This window comes from Urocampus carinirostris, chromosome 20, assembly GCF_059441175.1.
Source record: "Urocampus carinirostris isolate Australia breed hairy pipefish chromosome 20, RoL_Ucar_1.0, whole genome shotgun sequence".
Lineage (NCBI taxonomy): Eukaryota > Metazoa > Chordata > Actinopteri > Syngnathiformes > Syngnathidae > Urocampus > Urocampus carinirostris.
The window spans coordinates 8,534,242-8,549,158 of NC_142368.1; the positions used below are offsets into that span (position 1 = coordinate 8,534,242).

At 40.9% G+C, this 14,917-nt stretch overlaps 1 protein-coding gene across 7 annotated transcripts in view; it reads left to right on the plus strand.

The window, feature by feature from the left end:
- The first annotated feature begins 7,123 nt into the window (after positions 1–7,123).
- Positions 7,124–14,917, plus strand: part of myo6a (myosin VIa) — a 29,351-nt gene continuing 21,557 nt past the window's right edge. For 4 of the 7 annotated variants that reach the window (XM_088325226.1, XM_088325227.1, XM_088325230.1 and 1 more), the window contains exon 1: positions 13,450–13,508. The gene's annotated coding sequence lies outside the window, so the exon portion shown is untranslated. Of the gene's footprint in view, positions 7,313–13,449; positions 13,509–14,917 lie in introns of those variants that run through there. The other 3 variants (XM_088325228.1, XM_088325233.1, XM_088325229.1) reach the window with 2 other exon arrangements.

Consider the following 14,917-nt stretch of genomic DNA (forward strand, 5'->3'; position numbering starts at 1 on the left):
ACGACTTTTTTTTTCCCTTTATCAGCAATAGCTTGTGCATTGGGAGCCAAAACTCTAGCTGCAGGTGCCCCAGACATGAAAAAAAATAGCCATTAACGATGCTGTGCGGTATTTGAAACTTTGTTACTCTCTTCCGCCATCCCTTGGCTTAAAGTTATCATTGCAACTCTTTCATCAAGTTAAGTTATTGCAGTTATTGGGGGCCCAGACCCCCAACGAAACGTGAAAATCCGGGATGTAGAAAGCTTTAATTAATATTTATTACTCGAGCAAACCCAATTTACAGGCTTAAATTGTAAGTGGTCTGCATTTATATAGCGCTTTTCAAGTCAATGAAGACCTCCAAAAGCGCTTTACAGTGTGCTTCACACTTACCCATTCACACACACACTCACACACCAACAGGAAGTCAGCCATGCAAGGCGCCTACCTGCTTATTGGGGACATTAGGGATACTTCGACATATAAAATGGAGGAGCCGGGAATCGAACCTGCGACTTCTTGCTCCCAAGACGGGCGCGCTACTGTGAACTGTACTTTTAGATTTTATTTTTTTTTTTACAAATAAATTCTGTACTGCCAAATTATAATTAAGATAATATAAAAATATAATTACAATTAATTTAGCAGTTTTATTATTTATTTTTAATATACAATTAATTTATATACATTTTTATTATCTTATTATAAGTGGCTCAGGAGTTGGAGCGCTCGTCTTGGGATCAAGAAATCATAGTTCGAATCCCGTTACATGTCAGAAGTGTCTTTGGGTAAGACACTGAACCCCTAATTCCCCAATAAGTAGGTTAACAGCGTTACATGGCTGCACGGCCGCTATTGGGAAATGTGAAGCACACTGTAAAGCGCTTTGGGAAGTCTTGGCCTTGAAAAGCGCTATAAGTGCAGATCATTTCATTACACTTCGCTTTTACATAGTATTTTGCCGCCATCGTGCGGCCGTTATGGAAAACTGCATTTACATTCCAATTCTGTCTTAACAAAATACAAACATTTTTATAGAAACACCAGGGAGCCCCTAAGAAGGGCCAAAGTGTGGCTCCTGAGCAGGTTTAGCGGGTGGAGAGGTCCTACTTTCTTGGCAAAAGCATCTGCCTCTGTTTAATCTGTCATGATAAATTACGAAATTTCCTCATCGTGGGACGAATAAAAGGTTATCAATCAGAACACAATACACGATGGAAATCCACAGAGTGGTGAACCATTGATAACTGAAGTGCAAAGTAGAGAGGTGTCTCGTGCATTTCCCACTTAAATTTCATTATTTGGACTATATGTGCCTTTTCTTACATTTCCCTGTTTCCACCAACAAAAAAAATGATGACAGTTGGGAATGTGCCAACACAATAGTGACATAAATGATCTACAGTGGGACCTCGCTATTTTGCGGTTCCACGTTCGCGGGTTCAGAGCTTCGCGGGTTTAAAAATAATAATAATAATAAAATTAAAAAAAATTTAAAATGTTTTTTTAAGCATTTTTGAAGGAGCGTCGCTACTTCGCAGATTTTCACTTTTCGCGGGTTGTTTTGGTCCCCATCAACCGGGTCTAAAAAAATAATGAATAATTTTTTATTTTTTATTTTTTTTTTTTAAAGCATTTTTGAAGGGGCGTCGCTACTACACGGATTTTCACTTCGCGGGTGGTTTTGGTCCTTGTTAACCGCGATAACCGAGGGATTACTTTATTTGTTTACTATTTACAGTTGTTTTACAATATTGTGCAGTACTGTTTTAAAGGGGAACCCTCAGTTTTGGGATATCGATCAATAGGCATTGCCCTTTAGAGCACTGGTGTCAAACAGGCGGCCCGCGGGTCGGATCAGGCCCGCTAAGGGATTGAATCTGGCCCGCGAGACGACACTCAAAGAAGCGCAAGAGAAAAACGAGCTGCAGTTTGAAATATGTCAACTTGATGTTGCCAAAGCCAGGTTGCTCTCACAAAGACACTGTACTTGTATTTTTTCTTTCTCTCTCTTTTCCACCCCTTTTCTCCCACTCTCTGTCTCTTTCACTCTCTGTGTCTCTTTTTCCCTTCCTTTGTTGCTCTTTGTCTCTTTCTCTCTCTGTGTCTTTTTAACTTCTTTTGCTCTAACTTCCTTTTTTCCTTTTCTCTCTTTTCTCTTTCTCTCTTCCTACCCTTCGCGCTTTCTTTTCTCTTTTCTCTACTCATGTCTTTCTATTTCTCTTTGGAATTCTTTCTTCCTCTCCCTTTCTTTTCCCCGCTCTCACTTTTTATCTCTTTTGTTTCTCCCGCTCTCTCCCTCTCTCTTTTTCTTTCTTTGTCCCGCCTTCTCTCCTTTTCCCTCCCTCTTTGGTTTATTGCTTTATCTCTCTTTTTCTTTCTCTTTAATTGACTAGTCCGGCCCCCGACAGAATGTTTGTTCTATCGTGTGGCCCCCGAGTTAAAATGAAAGGGGCGGCAGTAGCTCAGGAGGTAGAGCGCTCGTCTTGGGATCAAGTGATCCCGGTTCGAATCCCGACTCGTCCATGTTACATGTCGAAGTGTCCTTGGGTAAGACACTGAACCCCTAAGACCCCCAATAAGCAGGTTAGCGCCTTACATGGCTGCAAGGCCGCTATTGGGAAATGTGGAGCACATTGTAAAGCGCTTTGGGAAGTCATTGACTTGAAAAGCGCTATATAAATGCAGATCATTTCATTTCAGTTTGACACCTCTGCTTTAGAGGGAGATTGTATACAATTTAGTGCCTCCTAGTGGTTAAAAAACTATTTGTTTGAATAAAGAGCAAAATTACATTAAATGTATTGACGCGCTTTTTAGGTAAATGTTCGGAAGTCGTGAAAATTGTATTAATTTGACATACCATGAGGGAGCTGGCTGACATCAGTGTCCGCCATCTTGTTAATGGTAAATGGTCTGGGTTTGTATAGCGCTTTTCAAGTCAATGAAGACCTCCCAAAGCGCTTTACAATGTGCTTCATACTTACCCATTCGCACACACCAATAGAGTCAGGCATGCAAGGCGCCTACCTGCTTATTGGGGGCATAAGGGATTCAATGTCTTGCCCAAGGACACTTCGACATATAACACCGAGGAGCCGGGAATTGAAACTTACCCTCAAAATGTTTTTTTTCTTTTTTTTTTTTTGAAAGGCTGGGTGAAAAAAAAGATAATTGCTTTAAATCTCCATAGTTCGTTTTCTCCCTTATGCTTTTCGGCACTCGTTTTCGGTTGCATTACAAGATACAATAACGACTGGTAGTCAAATATTTCACAGATGTTTCCTTTAAAGGCACACATCCAAAAAGCAAAAGCTAATGTATGCAACAGAGGGTCGTTATCCACATTTTTTGTAATGAAACCCCTTGTGAAATATCTTTTGGGGGCCAAGGAAACATAACCAGCGCCAATGACTTTGGTTTGATGTAAACGCATGAATTATCAATTCAGCGTCCGATTTCGACAGCATCAGGCCAATCTTTGCACTTATAATATTAATGTACATGTAACCGCGTTGTACCTGTCCCACCAAAGATCCACATTCACGCTGGACTGGATGATCAGGTTTTTATTACAGTTTCTGCAGATGAAATGAGTCACAACATCAGCTTCTTTGCTGGCTTTCATCTCGTTGGCAGCTCGCTCTGTAGACTGCCCAAAGCATATCAAAGAGCTTTCTTTTCAATTTACATAAATTACATTTTAGAGTATCACAATACATTTTTACATCCATTTTAACAAGATACTTTTAACAAGAGATCGTATAGTGTTTTTTTAACGTTTACAATGAATTCAACATATTTTTCTTTAGTCTAAATTTTAACCAACGTCATCCTTTTTATATATATGAGAAAATAGAAATAATAACAATAAGTATAAAAACGGATATAATTTACCTGCAGATGAAATGAGTCACAACATTAGCTTCTCTGCTGGCTTTGATCTCTTTGATCTCTATAAGGGGAATTAACATTTTAGCACAACAGAAACGAAACGAAAATAAATCCAAACAGCTTGACAACATCAATCACATTACTTTGCATGTTGAGAGAGTTGTCAGCAGTGGTTATAATGTTTAAAATTAACTTTTTTTGTGGAGCACCAAAAGATGTGTCTTACCGTTGGCAGCTCGCTCTGTAGACTGCCAACAAAACCCCGCCTTCCGGTCACATGTCAAAAGCCAAAACAAACCGTACCCCATACCAGCAGGTGGCACTGTTGGACTCAGCATTGCAGGACACCAAAAACTATACTGTACACATATTTCAGCAGGAATTTCAATAAAACAAGTTATTATTACAGCCGTTACATACATACATGAATAATATACTGGACTGTCTCAGAAAATTAGAATATTGTGAAAAAGTTCTTTATTTTCTGTAATGCAATTAAAAAAACAAAAATGTCATACATTCTGGATTCATTACACATCAACTGAACTATTTCAAGCCTTTTATTATTTGAATATTGCTGAATTTGGCTTACAGCTTAAGAAAACTCAAAAATCCTATCTCAAAATATTAGAATATCATGAAAAAGTATACAAGTAGGCTATTCAACTAATCACCTGAATCATCTAATTAACTCGAAACACCTTGCGAGGGTTTCCTGAGCCTTAAAAACACTCAGCTTGGTTCAGTAAACTAAATCACAAGTATGGGGAAGACTGCTGATCTGACTGCTATCCAGAGGACCATCATTGATACCCTCCATCAGGAGGGTAAGACACAAGAGGAAAATTCTCAAAGAGCAGGCTGTTCACAGAGTGCAGTTTCAAAGCATATCCACAAAAAGTCTGTTGGAAGGGAAAAATGTGGCCGGAAACGCTGCACAACCAAGAGAGATGACCGCAGCCTTAACAAAATTGTGAAGAAGAGCCGCTTCCAGAATTTGAGGGCGCTTCAAAGACAGTGGGCTGAAGCTGGAGTCCAGGTATCAAAAGCCACAGTTTACAGACGTGTCCGGGAAATGGGCTACAATAGCCGTATTCCCATGGTCAAGCCACTTCTGAACTCAAGGCAACGGAAGAAGCGTCTGACTTGGGCTATGGAGAAGAAGCACTGGACAGTTGCAGAGTGGTCCAAAGTCCTCTTTTCAGACGAAAGCAAGTTTTGCATTTCATTTGGAAGTCAAGGCGCCAGAGTCTGGAGAAAGGCTGGAGAAGAGCAAAATCCAAGTTGCTTGAAATCCAGTGTGAAGTTCCCACAGTCAGCAATGGTTTGGGGAGCCATGTCAGCTGCTGGTGTTGGTCCACTGTGTTTCATCAAGTCCAGAGTAAATGCAACTGTGTACCAAGAGATTTTAGAGCACTACATGCTTCCATCTGCTGAAAAGCTCTATGGAGATAAGGATTTCATTTTCCAGCATGATCTGGCACCTGCCCACAGTGCCAAAACCACCAGTAACTGGTGCACTGACCATGGCATCACTGTCCTTGATTGGCCTGCTAATTCCCCTGACCTGAACCCCATCGAGAATTTGTGGGGTGTAGTTAAGAAGAAGATGAAAGACACCAGACCTACAAATGCAAATGAGCTGAAGGCCGCTATCGAAGCATCCTGGGCATCAATAACACCTCAGCAATGCCACAGGCTGATTGCCTCCATGCCACGCCGGATTGATGCAGTAATCCGTGCAAAAGGATTCCCAACCAAGTACTGAGTGCATCAATGGACATTTTCAAATGTTTGATTTAGTTTTGCTGTTATAAAATTATTTTTTTACTTGGTCTGAGGAAGTATTCTAATTCTAAGTATTCTTTTGAGATAGGATTTTTGAGTTTTTTTCAGCTGTAAGCCAAAATCAGCAATATTCAAATAATAAAAGGCTTGAAATAGTTCAGTTGATGTGTAATGAATCCAGAGTGTATGACATTTTTGTTTTTTTAATTGCATTACAGAAAATAAAGAACTTTATCACAATATTCTAATTTTCTGAGACAGTCCAGTAAGCCTTTAAATGAATAATATCCATATTGATAATATTATCATAAGTGTGTCTTAAGCATCGACTTGCAGAGCCTTGCCTGCATGTTGGTTGCAGATCAGGGGATGGTGGAATGCAGGGATCTCTAATATTTTTCAAGGTCGAGCTACTTTTTATTGCTAATTAGTGCCAAGGACTCCCAGTTTAATACAAATTTCTAAAATAACAACTTAAAGCTAGATGGCTTGCTGAGATGCTGGGATGTTTGAACGCGTTCTTGGGGATGGGTAGGCCACCCGTATGATGCGGTAGGGGTAAACCAGTGAAAGCTGTCGGGCCCTGCTGTTGAGCAAAAGAGTGTGTTGTGTCACCCTGTCCCGAGTGACATGGCCGCTTTCTTGTGTCCCGTTTTCATCTGCAGGAACGAAAGCATGACCGACTTGGGTGCCGAGGTGCCTAACTTGTTTGAGCAATTGGGTTGGCCATGGTCCCAAATTTTGTGTGTGTTTTTTGTTACTTTTTCCCTTTTTTAATTTATTTATTTATTTGTGTTTGTCTTGCTGTCGGTCACCCCTCGAGGGATATGACCAGGGTAGATAGATATAGAACTAGCAAAAAAGATAAAATATTTGCCCGATAGCATTAAAGAAAGGAAGAAAGCTAGCTAGGTGGCTTGCTAAAAAGGTTGGAAGATAGCTAGCTACAAAGCTAAACAGGTATTTTGCTCATTCGCTTTATAAAATCCACGAGTTTGAATTTAGTTTGTTGAATTTCCTGTGGTGTATAATAATAATAATAATTTCCTTTGTATTGTCATTCTTTGTAAGAACGAAATGTCGATACACCTGACCCATTGTAGCGAGCCGATGCAGCCGCAGCCAACAGAGGGCGCCGCCATTTTACCAATGTTATAAGTCTTAGGTATGACTCGGCTGAGGCGCGAACCAGCGACCTCCCAGTCTCAAATCTTGGGCAAGTAAGGTCTGGTGGCGTCCAATACGTTTAACTTATGAACGATGGTGCAAATGTTGACGATGAACGTTTGTTGTGAAGGTTTTCAAATTCCCGGCTGCGACACCCGAGACAGCGCCGCTTATAGGCCAAAAACCCCGAATCGCAGCGTTTTCCTGACCCGTGACGTCACATGGCCCCTTAACTAGACAGCGCCCTCCATTGGCTGAAAAACGAACCGCAGCGTTTTCCTGCTCCGTGACGTCACACGGCCACTTTCCCAGGCTTGCTGCGGTCTGGAAGGCGACTAAAGGCGGCTGCGCACTCGCCGACGGGTCGGTCATCAAGCGGAGGCCTCGTAGCGGCTGCCTTTTCTCCCCCTCACCTGCACTTCCGGCCTCCCTCCAAGAGGATTCGGGTCTGGAATTGAGGCAACCCGCCGGATAACCGAAGGTGAGCTCACAAGAGTCCGCTGAGTAAGCGACGTAGTTAGCTATCACCGACGGCCGGGGTACGAGGGAGGCGGAGACCGCCGGCCAAGTCAGCGACCCCCTCGCGTACTATTCATGCTTTGTTTTATCTTCTTACAACACTGCTGCCATTATGGTTCACGTTGGATTTGTCCTCTTCGTGACAAAGGCAACATTGTGTGCTACATACCAGACCGCCTTCAAAAACACTGGTATTCACTCCTCGTTTTTTTGTTTAAATCGCTTTATTAGACCTATCCACTATTTAAACTTTATATCTCGATAAATATATAACCGGTGTGACATTCGGCATCGGCCATATGAAACGAGCGGCTTGTCCTTTCGAGAAACTGCCAACTTCGAACGTCAAGCCCGTCTCAAACCTGCCCGTTTTCATTCAAAACATGAACGGGAAGGTAAAAAGGATAACGCCGAATTTTACACAGGAGCGCTCTGCTTTCGAAGAAGTGATGGAATCCTCTCTTTAATTTTAATTTTTAAACGCAAAACTTAAGTTCAATTCTAATATGTTGGTATTCTCAACACGAACTGGTTGGAGGAGCGCGTGCGCGAGACTGCTGCGCGCGCACGTGGTAGAAATGACACAGGTGAGAAAGGAAAATGAGATGGTAAATATTAGGGATGGGCGAGGACATTACTCCCCTGCCATAACGCGGTTCACTATTCACGGTCTCGCTTCTTAACCTGATTTCAAGTCAAGTCACATTTATTTATATAGCCCTTAATCACAAAAATGTCTCAAAGGACTGCACAGGATTACAATTGCACAATTACCTGATCTTAAACCAGCATGCGGGCAAGGAACAACTCAAAAACCTCAGTGTGAGGAAAAAAGAGAAACCTTGAGAAAGGACCTTTAGTTTGCATCGTGTTGTCCATATCTTCGTTAAAAATCTCAAAGCGCACTGCCCGTTGAAAAAAATGAATCCTTAGCAAGCTGTTTTTTAAGCTATAAAGTTTTCTAATAATTTGTGGTTCAGGTTATTTCTTTTGGTTGACTAATTTGCTGTTATTTTCTCTATAAGGAACACTGTGGTCATAAATTTTAGTAGATGAGGTTATGGTGGTAAAAACTATTTAACACAAGGGTTGGTTGGCGCCTGCACAGTTTTGAGATCATAGGTCCAAATCCAGCTACCTGGCTTCCTGTGCGAGGTTTGCATGTACTCCCCATGCTTGAGTAGGTTTCCTCTGGGCACTCAAATTTCCTCCTACATTCCAAAAACATGCATTTAAGGTTAATTTGCAGAGTGAGTTGTCTGTCTCTGTGTGCCCACTAGCAACCAGTTCAGGGTGTCCCCTGCCCACTGTCCAAAGATGGCTGGAATGGGCTCCAGCACCCCCGGGACCCTACTGAGGATAAGCGGTGCAGATGATAAATGACTTAACCACACAAGTCCTAGGGGCACCGTTTCCTGTGTTGTGTGGGCAAGTACAGCCTGGTGGCGCCCATCCCTCTCATACATATGTTTCCACCCGGTCTCGAACCGGGAACAAGCGAACCACTGCACTAAAGATACATATTACATTGCTTAACTGAGGTTACACGGATACGGTGTTATGTTTGACCACTAGATGTTACTGTATTGTGCAGTAGAGGGGTCTCCGACGTGGTTCCCTCGAAGGACAGCTGGGGTGTCTATGCACCTCATCTGAAAATAGCTCACCAGTGCAGGGTCATTGTGATTTTCTGGTAAAATGATTCCTATAGTTGTTGACTGAGTGAGTCTCTTTAACCATTCTTCCAATAATGATCTGCATTTTTATATAGCGCTTTTCAAGTCAAGACTTCCCAAAGCGCTTTACATTGTGCTTCACATTTCCCAATAGCGGCCGTGCAGCCATGTGAGGGGCTAACCTGCTTATTGGGGGTATTAGGGGTTCAGTGTCTTACCCAAGGACACTTCGACATGTAACACGGAGGAGCCGGGATTCGAACTGCGATCTCTTGATCCCAAGACGGGCGCTCTACCTCCTGAGCCACTGCCGCCCAATATTGTATAATATCTACTGGTGAAGTAATTAAAGGGGAAAAAAAATAACATATTATGTTTGAAAATGCTCTATAAGATTGCACTACAAAAAAAAACAATAAAATAAACCAAATAATGTAATATATCTTGCACATATTTTTGCTGATTTTAGTTATGTTATTATACATTCCTGTTAAAGTTGGAACCTAGTTAAAAAGATACTTTAACTAATTGAAGATATTTTTAGCTCATTTTAGTAGTCATTTTTTTACCTTTTCTAGAAAAATACCTAGATAAAAGTATAGTAGGGCAGTGCAGTGGTTAGCGCGTGTGCGGCACAGTTCTGAGATCATGAGATCAAACCTCCTGTGTGGAGTTTGCATGTTCTCCCCGTGCTTGTGTGTATTTCTTCCAGGCACTCCGGTTTCCTCCCACATTCCAAAAACATGCATGTCAGGTTAATTGGCCGGTCCAGATTGTCCCTCGGTGTGAATGAGTGAGTGAGTTGTCTGTCTCTGTGTGCCTTGCAACCGGTTCAGGGTGTCCCCTGCCCACTGCCCGAAGATAGCTGGGATGGGCTCCAGCACCCCTGTGACCCTACTGAGGATCAGCAGTGCAGATAATGGATGGATGGAAAGTATAGTAAAACTTGAAAGATAGGTTAAATAGATGGTAAAATCTCAAATTCCAGCAAAATGATTTACCAAAATTGAACAAAAAAATTAATACTGTCAATTTTGGCACCTTGATTATTTAAGCTCTAGAAAAGGTTTCCAAACACTCCAGGGATTTTGCCTATCTCAGGTTTTACTGTATTGGTAATAATGCAAATACCATCCTTTAGAGGTTATTAACTTGAATGACCTTTTAACAATCATGAAGCTGGAATTAAAGGAATTGTGAGCTCTCATTAAATGGAATATTAGGTCGAAATTAGTTGGGATTTCATATTTCTTCACATAAATCTTTGTATTTTTGTTACTGCCGAAATTTGCAATTAAGTTATCCGCATCAATGACTGCTCTAGATTTCGGTAAAGTATCCGCTGGGAAAAAATGTCTCCAACATACCTGTCAAAATAGGACACACAAGAAATGACATGGAGGACAAACCAACCCCCCTCAAAATATGACATGTACCATATTTATTCATGTATAACACACACTCGTGTATAACATTCACCCTTCAATTTCGGTATAAAATTTGGTTTCACTTTTTCTCAGCTCAAACAAAGCATTTTAAGTGCGGCCATGATGACAATAATTAATCGACTACTTAAGCTATGAACACAATCTAAACTAGAGTACTACAGTGCAAAATTACAGTGTATTTAGTCAATGTCAGCTTCATCATCAGAAACATTAAAGAGTTGTTTTTCTCGTGCTATCTTGCTTTTTTCATCTTTTATCTTTCAGGACGAGTGTCTGTTTCTCCATTCCCTAATATCTGTCTCTGGTACCGTGAATAAAAACAGTGTGAGAATGAGATAAAATCACATGCCTTTTGGAATGTCGTCTACATTACTGGTATTGTAGTACGGTAGTTTGGATTCAGCGCTCTCAACGCCATGACCCGGGTTTGATTCCCATTGCATTCAATGTTATGCGATTGTGGTCAGTGATATCTTTCGAATACGGTAATATACCGGTATAAATGTGTGTATAAAGTTCACCCAATTTGTGAGTTCTTTCTTTAGGTAAAAAAAATGCTTTGACATGGATAAATATGTAACGTAAGGAAGGGAGTCATGTGACCCGTCATTTGACCGATGGGAATCAAGGTGCGTTTTTTTATGCCCGTGGTACAGGAAGCGGCAACTACTCCGCAGATGATTGACATAATGGACAGGTACCATCCGCCACCTGTTAATGTTTAACACGATTTACTGGGTGACTCTCCGACTCCCTGCAAACTGCGCTCGAAGAGGAAATCGAGAGCACAGGCGTGGTCACGATGCGCGTAAAAATAAGAAATTGGAGCCGAGGCCAAAGGTTGTGCGCACGAGACCACATGTGATGACGCTTTTAATTAAATGACAGGAGAAGATGTCACTTATTTAACACGGATTTAATGTCATTTTCATATCGAATTTGGGATCGACTTCAGACATCAATAATGTCTATATGAACACATTTTTTGTCAGTGATGTGGATCATCATTGATGTTTTCAACATTTTTTAAATCACTTATTATTCTCTCTTGCTTTTTCTTTTTTTCTGCATTTTTTTCCTTTTTGTCTTATTTTAAATCAATTTAGAAAGTACGTTTTGACCTCATTGACAGAAAAACTGGTCTTTTCAAGGATTATTTTTCTGATTTCACCAGACTTTTGAATAGGGATGCACAATAACTTTTTTTTTATTGACCAATAACTGTTTAAATCCAGACTGGGGACTGATTCAGATCACGATCACTTAAAAAAACAAAAACACATGCTATTTTTGAAAAAATGAAAAAATACACTTGAAGATCCAATTATTTTGGTGTTTCTTTGTTTTATATTATTTAGATTACAATTAATTGCGTTGTACAGATTATTTTCCCTCGATTTACTAGAGACAGACAAATATAGGATCTATTTTTCATCTCATCTCATTTGCTGCAACGCTTATCCTCAGTAGGGTCGCGGGGGCGCTGGAGCCCATCCCAGCAATCATCGGGCAATGGGCAGGGGACACCCCGAACTGGTTGCCAGCCAATCGCAGGGCACACAGGGACAGACAACTCGCTCGCTCATTCACACCTCGGAACAACTTGGACCGGCCAATCCAACTGAAATGCATGTCTTTGGAATGTGGGAGGAAACCGGAGTGCCCGGAGGAAACCCACGCAAGCACGGGGAGAACATACAAACTCCGCACAGTAAGTCTGGTAGCTGGATTTGAACCCACACCGGAGGTTAATGTATAAATTCCTTGCAGTGTATAGTGTTTAAATTGTAAAAAAAAACATTGATATCATTATCGGTCTGGGAAAGTAGGGTTGTATCGGTATAAAAAAAATGTTAATCATGCCTCAGTAAATTTTGTTTATTAATTGTCTTCCTTTTTCCCCCTCATTTTTTCCACATTTCATTTGTATGTATACTTCTTAAAACAAGATGAAAATCAGTTCGTTGAAATCTTGGGCATTATTTATTTCCTTTTTTCTTAAGAAACAAGTAAAAAATGTAGGAAAATGGAAATTTCTGCCCAAGTATGATTTTTTTCTTTTGCAGTGTATACTTTAGTGTTAAAATTTTGGCCTGAGGGCCTAATGTGGGCCGCTACATCATTTTATGTGGCCCGCGAGAGCGTGAAATGTCTTACCGTCTACAAATTAAAGGGTGCTTTGACAAAAAACTGCATTCCCCACAATGTTGACCCACTAACAGACTGCCAAGTGCCACAGCATGCCAGTATTCCCATATTAATGCCAATTGCGAAATGAATGTCCAAAAAGATTTACATTGTCCCTAGGTGTGAATGAGCGAATGAGTTGTCTGTCCCTGTGTGCCCTGCGATTGGCTGGCAACCAATTCAGGGTGTCCCCTGCCCACTGCCCGGAGATGGCTGGGATGGGCTCCAGCCCCCCCGCGACCCTAATGAGGATAAGCGGTACGGCTGATGAGATGAGATGAGATCTTTAGTTTATAACATATGTGGAGTGACATGTTTTCAATGCAACAGTAATGTTTGTGACCTGAATAAATAATACATTTTACACAAAGAAGTAGTTCCATTTATTTACCCTATCCTTCACTTACATTTAGTTAAATTTATAAGTTACATCAGGCCCCTTAAGGACAGCCATTACGCTGATGTGGCCCACGGGAAAAATACGTTTTACACCCCTACTGTAGAGTGCAGAATAAAGTATTAACTATACAAGGTATGTTTTAATTGATAATCTGTATTGTATTAAATCAATATCGGTGAGATTTATCTTTTCTCCTTTTCCCCTCTATTCTTTTTGCATCCTTTTTGTTCCCCTCTGAAACAATAGTAACATTTAATCGTTTTTTTTAAGCTTTACATAACCATTCCCGATGCATTCACTAACTACATCATCCGTCTGTGATGTCACAAAGGAAGTCAGGGTGATAATTCAGACTCACGAGCGAATAAGACGTTTTTAGTAGATGAGTGTTTTCAGCCCCTTGTGTTGTCCTTCACGGAATGGATGCTTGCCACAAAGATGCCACAGGTAGCCAATCAATACACATGTTTGGTTCACTCGGACGCTTATGTGATGTGGTCTATGCAGAAGCTAGGAAAGACCTAATTTTATTTATTTTGTTGTTTCTGGTAAAGAAAAAAAATACATGAAGGGAATCTTCAGTTGTTTATCAAATAATATGACTGATGGCACAACAAAACTTTGTTTGCGGAAACATAGAGGAGCCCAGCACGACGAAGGAAGAGAGGGAGTCTTGAATGTAAAGGTCGACTGATTATCAGGTGGGCTGATTATCGGCACCCAGATTTGGGAATTTGACGGTAATCAGTATCAGCATTTTTTTTTTTCATTCGACAGGCTGATTATCAGTCACAACACAGAGCAACAGCATTTATCTTCCTCTCATGCTTTCTGTCTTTACGCTGCCCACCTCGCGCCTTCTGATTGTATTAGCGACCGGAATGCAGACTGTAGCAAGAATTAAGGCTGTCGCGAAAATTTTTCATATTAGTGAATTTTTTCACTCTAAATTAGTCTGTTTTTTAACTCTCCAACCCCTTTGTAACCACCCTTGACTGAAATGTCGATAAAATGACAACGTACATGCAGAAGCAGCCAACACCGGTGTTGTGCTTAATTCTGACTCCCCTGCTGAACGTGCACTTGGTTCTTGGTAGGCTTCTCAGCGCTGTGCTTGGAATAGAACAAGTTTCGCTATTGTAGTCCGTAAATGTGGTTATTATGAAATATTGATTGGTGTGAATAAAACCAAAAAAGCGATCGTTGTCTATACTAAGACTCTTTGTGCACAAGTAGGCTTTATATAGCGTACTATAGTAGACATATTGTAATGCATGCTTATAGTGTGTGGCCTCGGTGCTGTGGAGATTCCATCTGCAACCTCAGTGGAACTGTTTGAATCTAGGCTTAAAACACACTTCTATTCTATAGTTTATGAATGACCTGTATTTAATGTGGACAATGTCTGTGTATTATTTATTGCAACATCCATTGCAGCCTGGTCATCCTGGAAGGGGGATTACCTCATGTGCGGTCCCTCCTCAAGGTTTCTCCCTTTTCCTCATGTTGAGGTTTTTGAGTTTTTCCTTGCCCTCATGTAAGTTTTAGATCAGGTGGTGGTGTAATAATAGTCTGTGGTTTGCAATAATCTGTGGTCTGTGCAGCCCTTTGAGACTCCATGTGATTAAGGGCGTCACAAATAAACATGACTTGACTTGACCTTAGGATAATCCCTGTTTATTGTAAATAGTTCTTCATTGATCACTGTGACCATGGCCCCATTGTGAATGGGACCCTGGTTGTATTTGATTTCCCCATGTAAACAAATGTTTTAATTGAATTAAAGATCTGACTCCCATATCTACTGTTTGCAAAGTAAAACACACTTTAAACCTATTGAGTTGTGTGTTTTTGGG